At 40.5% G+C, this 16,804-nt stretch overlaps 1 protein-coding gene across 1 annotated transcript in view; it reads left to right on the top strand.

The window, feature by feature from the left end:
- The first annotated feature begins 4,495 nt into the window (after positions 1 to 4,495).
- The window catches only part of LOC117374516 (homeobox protein Hox-B3a), a 92,113-nt gene continuing 79,804 nt past the window's right edge, over positions 4,496 to 16,804 (top strand). Inside the window, exon 1 of the mRNA XM_055223578.1 lies at positions 4,496 to 4,662. The gene's annotated coding sequence lies outside the window, so the exon portion shown is untranslated. The remainder of the gene's footprint in view (positions 4,663 to 16,804) is intronic.

Here is a 16,804-nt window from a genome sequence, read left to right as displayed (position 1 = left end):
CTCAGACTGATACCTCTCACTGGCTCGCCTCTGGTCACGTGGGGTCCATAAACTTAGTTTTATGGTTTTGGGGAGTTGACAATGTACTATATATTTCACATTCTAGAAAGCAAGTGACGGTTTAACGGCTACGCGGGGATCCTAAAGGGGTCAGTAAAGCAGAGAGGGTGGGAGAACGTGTGCGGACGGCTGAGGAGAGCTTATCCCGGGACACTGTGCTTTTGTACGCGGCGAGGCTCTGGTTCTAGCCCGGGAGCTCCGCATAATGTCTGGGGAGACTTGGACCGCACCGATAAGAACAGTAAGTGGTGTTTAAGGACTGTCTGTGAGGGGAGGGGCAGGGAGCAGTGTAATTATCATGTCACTCAGTCAGCGTGTAGCGCAGTGCATTTCGGAGATCTGAAAGCTGTTGTTGTGGCGCACCGAGTTGAGTGTGTGTGTACGTTACTGTCGCCTGTGCGTATGCGTAATGGCGCACTGGGTATCATGGAGCTGTGGACAGACGCGTCTTAGCTCGTGTATACTTTACGAGTCTGTGTGTGGGATGGAGTTAGACAAAGTACATCCATCGAGACGTTTTCAAATTACGTTTATATCGTCGCGTTGTATTTTTGAGAGCTAAAATGGTGCGTTTTAAAATTGTTTGGGAGTAAGTGTCTGGATATTGTACTGCCCTGACGTCTAACTCAAAGCATGTCCAAACTGCCTTCTGCCTCCTCTGTTTTGAAATGTGATATTCAATGGTGGTTTTCCAAATGAGCTGATCCATTCCATGTTTATGTTGTGTGAAACTGATATGTTGTATCTCCCCGCGGATCTCCTGATAAATATACCACTATCATTTTGTAAAGTGAAGCCATATTTCCAGTCTTAGCGCTTTTATTGCTATTGATCTAGAGGCCACATTTTTGGCACATTTACGCACGACCTCCATGTGCGTAAAAATGACTCCAATGAAGAATATACGCAGTGGGACTTGTAGCTGTGTCTGATAGCATTTGCCAAGTAGTAAATGGATGAGCACGCATCTGTGGCACGCGTCCTTGGGTAGTTTTTTAGTGAACGTGTGCGCGCATTTCCCCTCCCCTTGCAATATCCGTACAGGAAGGGTGGAAGGGAGACGTGCACAGCCAAGGCCCGTCACCAGGCGCGTCCTTCTGAATTGTTTGTTGCTCGTATCAGGCCTGACTTTTGACCTATGGTGCACGCACTGAGCGCCAAGAGAATGCTCGCGTTATTTACAAACACGGAACATATTGCAATTTCCATCATATAGTAGCCACATGAATAGATGTATTTATTTGTTTGTTTTATTTTTTTACACAGTTGGTTGGTAAGTTGTAGTAGTAATTAGTAATAGTAGTAGTACTTAAAAAATGCAAGTGACGACGGATTCTAACATATTTTTGGGTGCACAATCACTGTATAAAAAATTGAGACTAAACTGGGACTAGACCAGGACAAAACCAGGACTAGACCATGACTAAACCAAGACTAACCAAACCTACATTAGAACCAAACACTTCTCAAGAGGCTACATGGTTTTATTTTGATGTTGTATTCGTTGATGTACTATTCTGCATTATTACTACGATTGTATTTGTACTTTGATGTTTTGGAAATGGATCAATCTGGTGCATATTCAGTCTAATTCAGTCTATCAAAAAGTAAGCCACGTGTCTCGCAAAAACTCGATTTAAATGCATAGAGATTTCTGCATTCGAAACTAAAACGGCCACGGAGAAAAGCAATGCTATATACTGGTAACGTTGACGCAAGGGATGGCACCGGGTTCTTATTGCTTCAGTTTGTCATTTAAGCGCTTCCATTTCAGTATAGAGCAATATAATAGAGCGGAGATGGAAAGTTTCCCAGCAAAGCCTCATCCCCCATGCGTAAAAACCGTGCCTATCCAAATGAGGCCAACAATGCAGACAATACGAATTACAGTCGAGTTCCGTGTCAAGCCTGGCTGTAACATGGCACCCTATGAAGGTCCTATAGGACATTAATGATATATGTGTCCATACGCTGGTAGACTCATTTATCCTAAAAGATCGATCCTTTACACTTCATAAAAATATTAGAATGACACTTCAGTCACAATATGAAAACAGTTCATCAATAGGTTGTTAAGAGTGATTCAAGTTTTGTTAATACTTAATTTTCGAGTTATGGTTAGGGTATTAATTAAGATTTAATAGCTGCGTAATGAAGGAGTTAGAACAAAAGAATAATAATAGTGGATCATTTGGTTCCCAGTAAACATTGGTGGAGACGCCATTTGCAAAGTATCCAGGTTGTTTAAAGTTGTAAAACAAATGTAACTGAAACAGGCAAAGTTAAGAGTGAAAAAAGACAGATTGGAAAATTAGGTCAAAATGCCAACACGCCCAACAGTATTTCCTCATATTTTGTCCATTTTAGGTTTTGCAATTTCATAATCTACATCGTAATTCATAGTTGAGCAATACCATCTAATATACTTGCTTGTTATCTGGTCTTAAATTGAGACCATTTTAGACCTGATATGGATTTGGTCTGGTCCTGTTCTAGTCCTTGTTTAGTCCTGGTCTAATCCAGGTCTAGTGTTGGATTTAGTCCCGGTCTAATCCAGGCTTAGTTTTGGGTTTAGTCCTGGTTTAGCTCCAATTTTGATGCGTCGAATGTGCAAGTTTTAAATCACCCTAAATCTGCAAAGAACCAAACAGATTTTCTCTTACCAACCAAGCTCTTATAATTATAGGAGCTGGGGTTAGGATATTAATTAAGATTTAGTTACTGCGTAATAAAGGAGTTAGGGTCAGGAGGGTTAAGGTATTAATTAATTATAACCCTCAGTCATTCTTATTTGTTCATTATGATTACGTCTTTCTTCATGCCTTACTTAGACTAAGTGTAGTCATTATACCGTGTTATCCATTCATTTAGTTATATTTTGTTTAATTCATTTCGCAGTGGTCTTAAAGTATGCACTGTTTAAAATAAGAGCACGCACTCGACGTAAGTAGCCTTAAGTTTCCCCGGGCGCTCTGCGTAGTGTCAGCGCGTAAACTGCCTTGACTGTATTTACACGAGAGACGGCTGGCTCATCCATAGTCCTCCTCGCAGCGCTAATAAGAGAAAGAGGGGAGGACTGGTCTACTCAAACTCTCATTTATTACGAGTCCACTTTGCGCAACATGCGAGGGGGCGAGACAGGCCAGTCCGATGCGTTTTCAGGGTGCTGCTGCTGGGGATTCCTGGCCCTAGCCCTTTGCAATGATTTTTCACCGGCTTCACAAGAATGTTTTCTGAGGGTCGCCATAAATTATACAGCAGACACTCAGAGAGAGGGAGAGAGGGAGAGAGGGTAGAACGGGAAGTGGGCTTGTTTGTAGAAGATTCTTTAGAGCAGAGAGTTAAAAAATGTGGCTTTAATATGGCTGAAATACAGTGAAGTTATCTGGTTTTTAACAAAAGTAATGGGCAAAATACAATATTAAATAAGAAGTTAATAACTGCTTCAATCACTTGTGTAGTGTTTATACTGATTTGAGTACATTTTGACTGAAAATAACGTTTGCCAATAGAACAAGAATGAAAATGCTCTACAAAAATACCAGCATTGTCTAACTTGAAATGAGGAAACCAATGCTACTGCACTTGAAATAACACGAACAATACTTATCCTGTTTTAAGATAGTCAAAAGACTTATTTGACCTTTGTACATAGATGCAATTCTGAATGCAGTTAATTTTACTAATGAATGGTACTTGCACTTGCCACTCTAAATACTTAACTAATAACCTACTAGTCCCAACCCTAACCCCTTAAGTAGTCTGTAAACCTGAACTTTTCTTAACTACTGACTACGTGTTCTTTGTGATTAAAGTCTTTTTAGTAGTTATTATCAAGTGTATCTCTAAATCTACCTTTTCTGTTACTTTTTTGAAACTCAACCAATTGGCTTTTTGTCTAGATATCCCAAGCTCATCATTTATCATTGCTGGTAATTCCGTTGCGAAAGGTCATATATGGGGCAACTGCCAGCATTTGTGGTTAAATGCGTCAAAATGAACAGTTCTCAGCGTGCCTTGAAGTAATGGACACTCATATTACTAAGGGCACATCATACTTTAGAAACTGATTTAAAGTACCACAATAAAACGTTTACAGTTTGGGTTGTCATGGAAATATGAACACTAAGAAAACACGTGCGTAAAATCACTGCATTTCTATCAACAGTATCGCGCGTAAAAGTCTAGTCCAGTCATTCCACAGTGCACGATTTCCTGCGCTTTTTTGTGCGTAGCGTGCGTGTGTGCACTGTATCAGGAGGAGTAGCCGTGGCCCCGAGGAAGTTCGTGTCCAGTAAACAGGAAGAAGAAAAACTCCCCCTTTCATTTTTCATCCATACTTCCTCCTTTTAACGATGATAGGGCCACACACACACGCGCGTAAAGACAGTGTGTGTCCACGCGGGCCTGCACACATCCGAACTCCCCGCTACAGAAAGCGTTGTGGCTGTGACAGGACACGGGGAGGTTGTGTATGCTCCTTTGTCATGCGCTTCCCGTTTATGTACTCAGCGCTTAGGCCTGTACTCTCCGGCCGCTCTGTGCGCTCGGGCTGCGGCTGTCTGCTCCTTTGAACCCGAGGTGGTTGGTGATGATGAGTGGGTGAGTAACTCTTTGCATTGCTAGGTGTGTGCTTCTTTGTGTTGGACAGAGTGAGAGAGAGAGCGAGAAAGGGAGCGGGGAGTGTTCTGTTGTTGTGTTTGGTTTGGTAGGTGCGTTGGCAGGGCATCAGAGGCAAAGAGGTGAGTGACCCGGCCATGGGAAGATCCTGTGTACGCGAACAAAAAGCACTTGTAGTTTCAGTTTGACATTGGTGGGGACGTAACTGCCAAAGCGTTTATTTGTTCATTTTTCAATCTAAAATAACCGACTAACAGTAACAGTCCTATTCTGGCTTCTTGTCTCCATGGAGATATTACTTTGCCTGAACTGCGCCACTGTATTAAACTATGTATATCTTACATTTAGTCTGTTTTATTGCTCAAAATACTTTAAAAACATGCATAGTTTCTGTGAACAGGCTTGCCTCTGCACAGATCTGACCCGTTACTTGACCTGAAAGCATCATCTGCTTGTCTCTATGGAGATTTTATGAATTTGTCTGAAATGTTCCACAGTATTAAACATATCTGTCTATTTCTTCAACTACAGCAGATGTTTTTAATTGCTCAAAATATGGGCCTTAAACACCTTAGCACATGGTCCATGTTCCACAGTATTAATCTAGCATTTTTTTTTTTTTTTTATTACAGACATTATATTGCTCAAAATACTGTAGAAAAACATCCATTAGTCCCAAGAGTGGGCTCACCTCTCCACAAATGTGACCGTGACCTGTAACTTGACCTGGAAGCATCATCTGCTTGTCTCCATGGAGATGTTATTACTTTACCTGAAATGCTCCATAGTATTACACTTATCCATCATCTTCTTTTACAGGCATTTTTTAAATTCCTCACCTTAAAAGCAGGCATTCTCACTCTGATCAGGCTCGCCTCTGCACAGATCTGATCTGCTACTTGTGCTGAAAGCATCATCTGCTAATGTTAAACAATATAAAAACATCTCAGTAATACATAAGAAACATGCATGTGTGTGAGCAAACCTGCCTCTCCACAAATGTTATGTTATACTTGACCTGGAGGCGTCCTCTTCTTGTCTCCATGGAGATTGTATTACTTTACCTGAAATGTTCCACAGTGCATACCAAAAATACCTTAAAAGTGTTCTCACCTCTCAGGATTGTAGATGTGACCTGTAGCTTGATCTGGAAGCGTTGTTAGCTTGTCTATGGTGATAAATCAGTTAAATAACATACTGTGGAACTTTCTAGGCAATAACATCAAAAGTGGAGACAAAAGATGGCAGATCCATTTCTAGAAAAGTTACATAATGCATCTTTAATAAAACTGAAGAGGTAAGATTTGTACCAAGTTTACAAATCCGACACAGCGTCAAATTACCGTATTGTTGACATTTTGACCATAAATGAGCCCAAAAGCTGTAACACGAATCACCACTGCTGCTTCCTGACTTCCATGGAAGGAAAAAGGAACAATATTAGTGTTCGGGATAATTTGGTTTCTAGTAAACATTGGTGGCGACGCCATTTGCGGAGTTCCCCGGGTGTTTAAAACTGTAAAACAAATGTAACTGAATCAGACAAACGTAAGATGCAACAACATGAAGAAGTTTACTGGACAGACAGACTGAAAAATTAAGTTTATTTTGGGTTTGGCAGTTTCATAATCTAGTAATTCATATTCGAGCAAGAGCATAATTTTAATTGGTCTTGAATTGAACCCATTTGAGACCAGATGTGGACATGGTTTAATCCCGTTCTAGTCCCTGTTTAATCATGGTCTAATCAAGGTTTAGTTTGGATTTAATCCTGGTTTAGACACAGATTTGATGTGGTGAATATGCAGGTGTGAACGTACCCTAAATTTGCAAGGAACTAAACAACTTTTGTCTTAGTAACCAAAAAGTATATAAGGTTGGTTTGTACATAAGGATAGCTGACTTGGAAAAACAACTAACTTATTTTTCAAAAAAGCAAAAGAAATTTGTTGTAATTTGGTTTTAAAGTGGACCGATTTTAGACCTGGTGTGGATTTGTTTTGGACCTGTTCTAGTCCCAGTTTAGTCCTAGTCTACAGTTTTGATGTGGTGAATGGGCAGGTATGATTGCACTGTAAATTTGCAAGGAACTAAACAATTTTTCTGTTTCTAACCAAGCTATCATTGAAAAGTGCCGACCCAAACCAGCTTCAGCTTGCATTGAAATAAAGGACAGTTAGCTCTCAAAAACAACCAAGTTATTTTTTTAAAAAAACTTTAGAATTCTGTCCTTATTTGGTCTTAAATTGAGCCCATCTTGGACTTGGTTTGACCCTGTTCTAGTGGCTGTTTAATCCTGGTCTAGTCTAGATTTAGTTTTGGTTTAGTCCAAGTTTAATCTCAGTTTTGATGAACAGTAAATCTGCAAGGAACTATACAACTTTGGTCTAATAAACAAAACGTGCCTATCTAAGACCAGCTTGTATTGTAATAAAGAAGGGTTGGCTATCAAAAACAACCAACTTATTTTTCCAACAACTTTAAGAAATTTGTTGTTATTTGGTCTTAAATTTAACCCATGTTAGACCTGGTCTCCATTTGATTCTCTTCTTTTCCTTATTTAGTCCTGTTCTAGTCCAGGGTTAGTTTTGGGTTTAGTCCTGGTCTAGTCGAGGTTTAATTTGATTTTATTAAGACCTGGTTTAGTCCCATTTTTGATGTGCTGAATGTGCAAGTGTGAATGCACCATAGAATATGCAAGGAACTTAACAACTTTTGTCTTACTCACCAAGCTCTAATAAAAATATGCCTATCCAAAAGTAGCTTGTGTTGTAACAAACGACCTGATGTGGACTTGGTTTGGTTCCATTCTAGTCCTGGGTTAGTCCTGGTTTAGTCCTGGGTTAGGTTGGGTTTACCTTTGATGTGATGAAGACCCTAAGTCTGCAAAGAACTAAAGAACTTTGGTCTTACTAACCAAACGTGCCAACCCAAAAGTGGCTTGTATTGTAATAAAGGATAGTTGGATTTCAAAAACGACCAACTTACTTTTCAAACAACCTTTAGAAATGTGATAGTACTGACAACGCATTATTCCCTTTGGCTATGCTCTCTTCAGGTGTAGCTCCAGCTAATCATCTAACCTTACCTCCATGTGCGTATACTTCTCTCTCATGCCAATAACCAACTTTATATTTTTCCAAAGTGGCATTTCTCGTGCCGCGCTGATCACGTGTCCAGTGTGGTACATGGTCGGTTAAATATAGTCAATCCAATACAAACACGTAGAGAATGATTAGTCAGTGTTTTTCCGTGCACTTGTATCAATAAACCATGACGCATAACGGGCAATGGAAGTTAAGTTAAGTTTTGCATTGAAAAGTAGGTCATATATTTACAGTGATTTCAGAAGATATCGAAAATTGTGTCTTTTTTTTATTTTTATTTATTATTCTAAAATCAATAAGCTATAGAAGATGTGTTATCAGTCCAAATATGTGAACAAGGAAATTACTTCACCTTAGTTATTGTCTTTAGAGTCATATGTAATCGTATGTAACTGAATAGCATTTTTATTTTTTCATTTGTACCAAAATGTACCAAATGTATCACCAACTAAGAAAACAAAATTAGAGAACGAAGTAAGTACAGAGCAGTGGGCGCGTACGGGTGGCAGTAAAAACAGAGGTTGATCCGCAATATGGCATCTTGAAAAGAAGCAGTTAAAGATTACTCAAACATGCACAAATCGCTCCAAATATAACTTCAAGAGGGTAAATGAGAGGGGAAAACAGCTATAACATGCTAAAAAAGCTCTGTAAAGTCGATTTTGCATAATAGGTCTGCTTTAAAACCATACTTCATCCATAATGGAAAAAACGTCCTTTTACTTTTCTCTATTTTGGGGCAAAAAAGTTACATACTGTGGCTTTAAGAAATATCAAAACAATTTATTTTGACCTATTTTATATTCTACCCTTGAAATCATTAATCATGGACATTCACAAATAGAAAAAAAATAAAATAAACTGTGTGATTTGTAACATCTGATGAACCATTTTTCAAATTCTAATTCCAGCTCTATTTTTGAAACTATTTTGAACAGTTTTACAATGATCCAGCCCTAGATCCCAAACGCCATTGTGAAGGGGAGTGTGTTCCAAAAAATACCGCGCACATCCACATCCACTTCCTCGCTCTCTCGCCTGCGTCCCGGTGATTGCCTGACGTTTAAATGGACATTTGCGCAGCCCTAATGTCTTCTGCATACTGATAGGGGTGAACCGCGCTGCCATGCCTCATGAATAATGCACGAGCCGGAGTCACTGAGAGGTCAGCAGACAGTCAGCAGCAGCGCGGAGGGTGCCGGCCCCAGTGCGCATGGGCGTAAAAGGACGGGATGAAAGGAAAGGCTTTGGAGATCTTTAACCACGGATCTCTCTCCTTTTTTAAATGAATTTTATAGTGTCGCGTATAAGAAATAATATTTACATGAAGAAAATAAAAGAACATAATCTAGATTAAAAATGTTTCCTTAAGGTGAATGCATTAGAGGCGTGAGTTTGTAAAAGAACATAAACATTAGTACCTTACCAAAGAATAAATAAATAAATGAAAATTACAACAACATTGCGCTATTGTTTCTCAGTGTAAGTTGTCATGCAGTTGTTTAGCTACACCTAGATTTATACCTTTTGGCACATATTTGGTTAGGGAACTTTTACGCACGGGTCTCTTCTCGATACACTGCGCCCCCTACGTACGAGCTTTGTAGTTTACCCAACACAAACACGACAGAGGATTTAACACGGGGCTGTTTTTGTTTTTGTTTACCCGCTGCAGTGCATCCGGGTCAAAAGGGAAATGAGCCTTTCCGCAGACAAATGTCAACTTCCACGTTTGGCAAAAGGAGGTTTCGAGTAGGAGTGACAATGTCTGGCTAAAAGGGGCAGTATTTGTGCGTAATTCTGTCCCGTATTTCAGTCTGCATCTTAAACCAACCTCGGTTTGTTGAGTGAAAGGGAAACAGGACATCATGGCGGCATTATTATTATTAGAAACATGTTTGCAGTGCACGAGATTACTTATCATCTTATGTTTGGCTTGGCCTTGTACTACGACGAGCTGATAACCTCACAAACACAAAGGTCAGGGGGGATATGTGTACTGAATATAAATTTAGCTGAACAATAATAATAATAATAATAATAATAATAATAATAATAATAATAATAATAATAATAATAATAATAATAAAATGTTGTAGGCTACTTTTCTCTAAACACGTTTAAAATTTCAATTGAGGTTGTTAATTAAATTGTTATTATTACGCATTTATGATCTTCAACAACAATAATTATTTTTATTATAATAATTTAGCCAATAATTAATAGTAGCCTATTTTATGTGTGCTTTCTTTTATTACAAATATATGTCCTAAGTGTCAAATTAATCTTAATCATTTTTATGTCATGCTTCTTTTGTGTATAGGCTACTATATTTGTATTGTTTTATTGTCATCACCATTTTTAATTATATATTCATAATTTTCCAATACGTCCTTAAACATCTATCCACTATCTTTGCATTTTCGAGGCCGTGTATTTCCCTGTTGTAAAATGCAGCTCTCCTTTCCTGCCACCAGAGCCCGCCTTAGACCACGGCGCGTGAGACCCCCGCGAGCCCCTCACTGCCTCTGCACGCGCCCCAGCCGCCATCTTCCTTCTCTTTCTCCATAACCTCCCCGTGTCTGCGCGTATCTGTCAAAAATACAGCCAAAAACGCGCACTTGTCACGGCTGTCAGCGAGTTTGGGAGGCCGGGGGAGAAGAAAGGATCCGACATTATTTACAACAGATAATATTTAACTTCCAAGATGGCGCTGTGGGCTTATTTATGGCGCTATGAGCCGCGTACAGGTCGTGTCTGAAGAGACGCAGACAGTTGCAGATAAGAATCACATCAAGGGCGAGTGATTGCCTCTTGGTAACGTTAGCGTGTAGCCTGTCCGTCAAATAAGACAAGAGAGGATATACAATCCTAATATAGCTTTAAATCAGTGCTTTTAAAACCTTTATTAACAAGTGCCACGTGCGAATAAAACCAGGGGAATACAAATAACTAAGGATGTGCTCACACTTTCACGGAGACCCCATGAAATGGGACTGAACTGAAAGTAAACTCTAAACTAATTCTGGACTAGAGCTGGAGTAAACCAGGACTAAAGACAAAACCAAGTCCACATCTGGACTAAACTGGGCCCAAACCAAGACCCAAGTAAAGTTTAACACTTGTGCCTTAAACCAGGGCTGATAGTGTAAAAGTGTAAAATGTTCAGATTTAAAAAAAAAAAAAAAAAAAAAAAAAAAAAAAAATGGCAGTTCTAAATTCAAAATAGCTTCACTCTAAACCTGCACATGGGACTAAATCACTGTATAATCTACACACAGAAGTGTTGAACAATATTTTATTTATTTATTTGTAGCCTGCTCAATTTTGTATATTTGTATTTTATCCAAAGAGCATGCTATTTTAATATTTTAGACAAACTGTTAGACTTTCTTATAGGCCTACTTTGCTTTACGCACTGGTTAAAGCGCGAATAAAAGTCATTTTCTATCTCATATTTGTCTGTTTTTGTCTGTTTTGGAGCAGTGCACATGAATGGACTGTTTCTGTAAACATGCCAGAATTTGCAGATAAGACTAGTACCATGACAAATGGTTATGTCAGTCTTAAAAAAAAGTAAGTTTCGTGCAGGCTATACAATAAGACAATTACATTTTACATATAGATGAATGTTACTAAAATAATAGTCAAAATATGCACACTATTTTTTTTTTTTACTTTCCTTAATTAGATCTGAATACCGATCAAACCAGTTGTAACACAAATTTATAAAACGCTTAAGTTTCTTCTTTTATTATTATGTTTTATTATTTTTCTTTTTGTCCTTATGTATTATTGTCCTTCGTGTGTTCTTAGTAAATAGGCCTTGTAAGGTACGCAAACTTTACAAAAACCTTGAGTCTGCCGTCAGCTGAAGGCTAAGCAAAGAAAGCTGGTCAACTGTCACATATTTTCTGTTTCGGTCAGCTTTATCGGCGCAGTTATTTTGCCAGAGGCGGCCCAGCTCCAGGGTTATCGACAGAGCGCAGTCTGGCGGCCTTCCCCGAACCACCAGCCCCGTTTACAGCTAAAGTTCAGCGGGTTGAAAGGTCGAAAGTTCACCGTGAGTGCGTGAGTTCCGCCCCCGCCTCTCCACACTCACTCACTCTAAACCAGTTTGGCCCCCCGTGTCAAAGGCAACCGGGGGGTCCTCCTGCTTTTTTTTTTTTTACGCAGGGGGATGATAGCGTGAGTGAAGCGGCGGGGCTAAGGAGAGGTGAACGCCTGACCTTCCCTTCCCTCTCCCGGTGTAACAAAGCGAGTCGAGACGGGTACAGAGGGGCCGGGGTATGGGAGAAAATGGACGGGTTCAAGGTGGTGTTATCCCGGCAGAGAGGGGGCGGGAGGGATCGAGTGTCACGGAGCTATAGGCTACAGGTGTCGGCTGCGTTCACTTCACGCCAGCGAACATTTGTAATGCATATAGGCTTAACCATTGACCCCGTACACGATGAGAAACCAGGCTACCAAATGTATGGATTATGTTACAACTTCAGCCAATTAGACAGGCCCAGCAGTACTTTTCCATGAATGTAGTGGAAAGTGTACACCCAAATACAAGCTGGTGTGATTGGAAAAAGTAAATAAAATGCAGCAGCAATAGGATTTAGATTTTAGAATATAAATATAATAAGGACATGCATTAAAATAAGGTCAAATAAACTGCAAAATATACAATAGAGCATAACAACAGTGCAAGTATGTTCATTACAATAGTTTAAAGTGACTGCATATATCTGTATTTATAAACCACATTATGACAGTTTTATGTTAGATAGGGTGAACTGCCTGTCTTGTGCTTTAAAGATACACTATGTAACTTTTCTAGTGAGATAGCACTGAGCTTTGCCTATAGAATGTTTCACGATGTGGCATTAAACTCATCTTCCGTATTCAATTACATAAGAAGAAGAAAAAGAAAAAAAGAAAACAGACAAAATATCCTCACTAACCGGGCTTGCCTCTCCACAGATCTGACATGTAACTTGGCCCGGTTGTATCGCATCTTTGGCTTCATGGAGATAGTCTAATGTAAATGTTGTAAGCAAATAGTAACAATGACATCTCCATGGTGACAAGCAGAAAGGAGAAAAAACATTAATAATAAAAAAAAAAAGATACTTAACAGTCCATTGTGTAACATTTTAACCAAAAAATATGTTTTATTGCACTGAAAAACACGTTCTTACTGTGAGTACACTTTCACCTCTAAAAACTTATTTCCGTTGGAGAAGAGCCTCCTGCTTGTTGCCATGCCGTTTCTTTGGCTATAATATTCCACAGTGTGTCATAAAACATATCTCCAGGTAAAATGTTCCAAAATATGGCTTTCACTTTTTAGCTCTATGGAATCATGCAGGTAACATGCCACCTCTAGAAAGTTACATAGTGTCACTTTAAATCAACCAGAAATTTGGAATAACTTTGCAGAGGCATTTTTCTACTTTAGGTTAAAATGTTTATCTTGAGTCATTGGACGTTTGGAATATTGTTTCAAAAAAGCATATTTGAACAAGAAGAAGAAGAACATTTATGAGTTTACAAATCATTTTTCATATCATAAAAATGTGCCTGTTGGATACAAGTATCCTTTGAAGTAAATTGTTCTAATGTCATGTTTTAGTTGACCTGATAAACTACAAAACACATTGATTCTTGAAAGTAGTTAATCATTAGTTCTGTTGTGTAAGTTATACCTCGAAGTGGGTAGTACTGAACTACATTTACTCAGTTACATTGAGTAGCTTTTTGAAGAAACTGTATGTTTTCTATTAACAAACTTCTACTCCAACATGAGAAAGGTACTCTTACCTGACTAAAGTTTTGGTTCCTCTTCCCACTGTGAGTAAGTTTAAAGTGCCTTGAGCTTTATGTCGACAATATGAAATAATTTGAACATTTGTGTTTCTTGCACTGCTTCTTCAGATATGATTTACCTTTTGTGTCTGCCCTTAGAAAATACCATATTTTGTGCATTATTTGATGTTTTGTCCTTCAAATTAGATTAACTTTCAATTATAAATCAGATGTTATGTCCAGACAGTTCCTCTTTACGTTACACTAGTACTAGTACACAAATACTTTTTTACTCCTACTTGAGTAATTTCTTGGACCTCTTTGTACTTCTACTTAAGTACTACTATTCTGAAGAATCAGAATCAGAATCAGAAGACTTTTATTGCCATTGTCAGTGAACACAACTCACAAACTAGAAACTCTCTTCGGTTATAAAGTGCAACATAAAGCACTGAATAATAATAATATAAAAAGTAGAAATATAGCTATTATAAGTACAAATAAGGGCGTGCATAAAGTTAAAAAGATAAAAAAAAGATATGCTTAAAATAAAAAAAAATAGTCACATAACGTTACTGTCCCCTGAGTACAGTTTTTGATTACTCTACCGTCTTCTCTTATATGTGTATTTGAGTACTGCATAATTCCAGGAGGTTGCCATAGTGACGAGGTGGTACCATCCACACTGCCCGGGCAAACTGTGACAGGGTCTGGCCATGTTTCCTCCTCTCCTCCTCCTTATCTCTACCTGTCTGTCAAAAATGTACTCCTTTATCTGAACAATATGCCCGCTCTTATCGGATCCTTCACCGAGATTTATGTGCTCTACTTTTAACAAACAGATTTTCCATTTTCTGCAGTGGTCAAGTCTCTGGTTCAATTCCTGGACCAGAAAGCCTTTGCATGTTCTTCCTGTGTCGACATAGGTCACCAAAATGCACTTGATAACTAATTTTATGATAGACATATTTATTTATTATACATTATGCTTTTCATCTCTTAGAAATCTCTTTGAAATTCAGGTTTAGCACAAAAGAGGAAACCTAAATACAACTCTTGAATTGGTTTTGGTGTAGTACAAAAGGCTATTAATAGTAATGCAAAGTTGTCAACTAGAACAAACACAGTATTCTAAAACCTAACCCGCCTCTTGAGAGTGAATAATGACTCTGACCCTTTCACCAGAGTTCACGCGGACACCGGGAGACACAGGTGACAGCTCTGACATCCCCAAACACGCGCAGCGCAAACACTTGGCTTTGGACCGATTGTTGAACTTGCGGCGCATGCGCAGAGAGAGAAGGACCGCACAAAGGAACTCCCTGCGTAAATAAACCTCTCTAATAATAATTGGGTAAATAAATGTGGCTAGCTCCGACTCGCCCTCCCCCGCTCCTCTCCCCCCTCCTCTTCGGTATCTCGTTCACCCGGGGCCCGCGCAGGTAATGGCTTTCTAACCGCGTTACCGGTCCCTCGCCTTGGGTTCACGCGGAGTTCAGCGCATTCATCCAATTTAAGAGGCAGCGCGAGCGCCTGTCAGTCTGTCAAGCGCGAGGCCTTGACTTTTAATAATCGCTCTTCCTCCCCCCTCACCTCTTTTGCTTCTCTCTCTCCCTCACTCTTTTTTTGTCTTCATCTCTCTCCCCCTCCCACCATCTCTCCCTCAAGTCTCTCTTTCTCTCTCCCTCTCTCTTCCTGCCTCACCCCCTCCCTCTGTCTCTCCCAGCTCTACGTACCTGTCACCATTTCTCCTCCTCTTTCTCTTCCCTCATCTCTCCCTCGCTTCTCAATAAATCTCTCTCCCCTCACGTTAACCTTCTCGTTCTCTCTCTCTCTCTCTCTCTCTTTCTCTCTCACACACACACTCTCTCTCTCTCTTCTCTCTCCCTTCTCTGTCTCTCTATCAATCCATCTTCAGCTCTCTCTCTCACTGTCACCCTTCCTCTCTTTCTCCTCCCCCTCTCTCCCTGCTTCTCAATAAATCTTCGCCCCTCTCTCCCTCCTCTCTTCTCCTCCCCTTCACCCTCCCTCCTGTCTTCTCTTCCCTCACAAACTCCTTTCTCTCTCTCTCTCTTTCTCTCCACCTCTTCTTCCTTTCTCTCTCCTCCTCTCTGTCTTTCTACGTGTTCGCCTCTCTGTCCCTCCCTTCTCCCCCTCTCCCTTTTCTGTATCTGTTTTTCTCTATCAATCTATCTTCACCTCACTCCCCCTGTCACCCTCTCTCTCTCTTTCTCTCTCTTTCTTCTCAATAAATCTTCACCTCTTCCTCTGTCTTTCCCTCGAGTTAACGCTGCCTCTCTCTCTCTCTCTTGCTTTCTCTCCCCCACCCTCTTTCTCTTTCTCCATTCTTTCTCTCTAACAGACAAACCCTCCTTTCTCTCTCCCTCCCTCGCTCCTTCCTTCCTCTATCTGTACAAACACGTCATAGATAAGGCGTTCGTTTCGTCGCTGTTTTGCTGATTGGAAGAGAGCGTTGAAATGTAAACGAAAGCGGAGAGGAGGGTCGAGTGACACCGGAACACGGATCCACCTGATACCTCGCTCCGTGCGCAGTCCGCCGCGTAAAAGCCGCATGTTTACGCGCACCACAATCACCAAACCAACCCAAAATACCCGCGGAATGCTCGGTCACGCTGTGGCTAGTGCGCGCACCAATAGGGTCATTTATAAATCCGCGCGCAACAAAAGCCGAGCAGGAGAAATGATCTAGGAAGAGAAGACGGATTTGTGCGTGTGCGTGAGAACAGAAAGGACTCCCTCCCCCCCCTCCTCATCTCTCTCCTCCCGCGCGCGCACACTGACCATTTGTCTTCAACGTAATGACTCCCCAACTCAATTTAGTATGACGAGAGAAAGAAAAGAAAGAAAGAACGAATGAAGGGAGTGACACGGAGGGAGCGAGGAAGAAGAGGTGGAAATGGCCAAGAGAAAAGAGTGGAGAGAAAGCGGGAGAGAGGCGGGGGCGCGCGGGTATAGGGAGAGGAGGGGGCTCACGGGGGCGCGCGCACGGGGTGAACGGGAGGTCACCGCGTCTCACCAATATTAAAATGTGTACCGGGGACGTGGGGTGACACGCCTCGTCCCTTAAACAAAGAGTGTGCCAAAGTGGTAGATTAATTTGAAAACTTGCACACGCACACAACACTTAATGCCTTAAAGAGCCCACAGTCTCTCGGCGGCAGCAGCAGCCCCAGCGCGCTCCTCTCCTCCGCTCCCCGACT

This window comes from Periophthalmus magnuspinnatus, chromosome 8 (assembly GCF_009829125.3).
Source record: "Periophthalmus magnuspinnatus isolate fPerMag1 chromosome 8, fPerMag1.2.pri, whole genome shotgun sequence".
Classification (NCBI taxonomy): domain Eukaryota; kingdom Metazoa; phylum Chordata; class Actinopteri; order Gobiiformes; family Gobiidae; genus Periophthalmus; species Periophthalmus magnuspinnatus.
The sequence above is the reverse complement of the archived record's forward strand: the minus strand, read 5'-3'. Positions and strand labels throughout refer to the sequence as shown.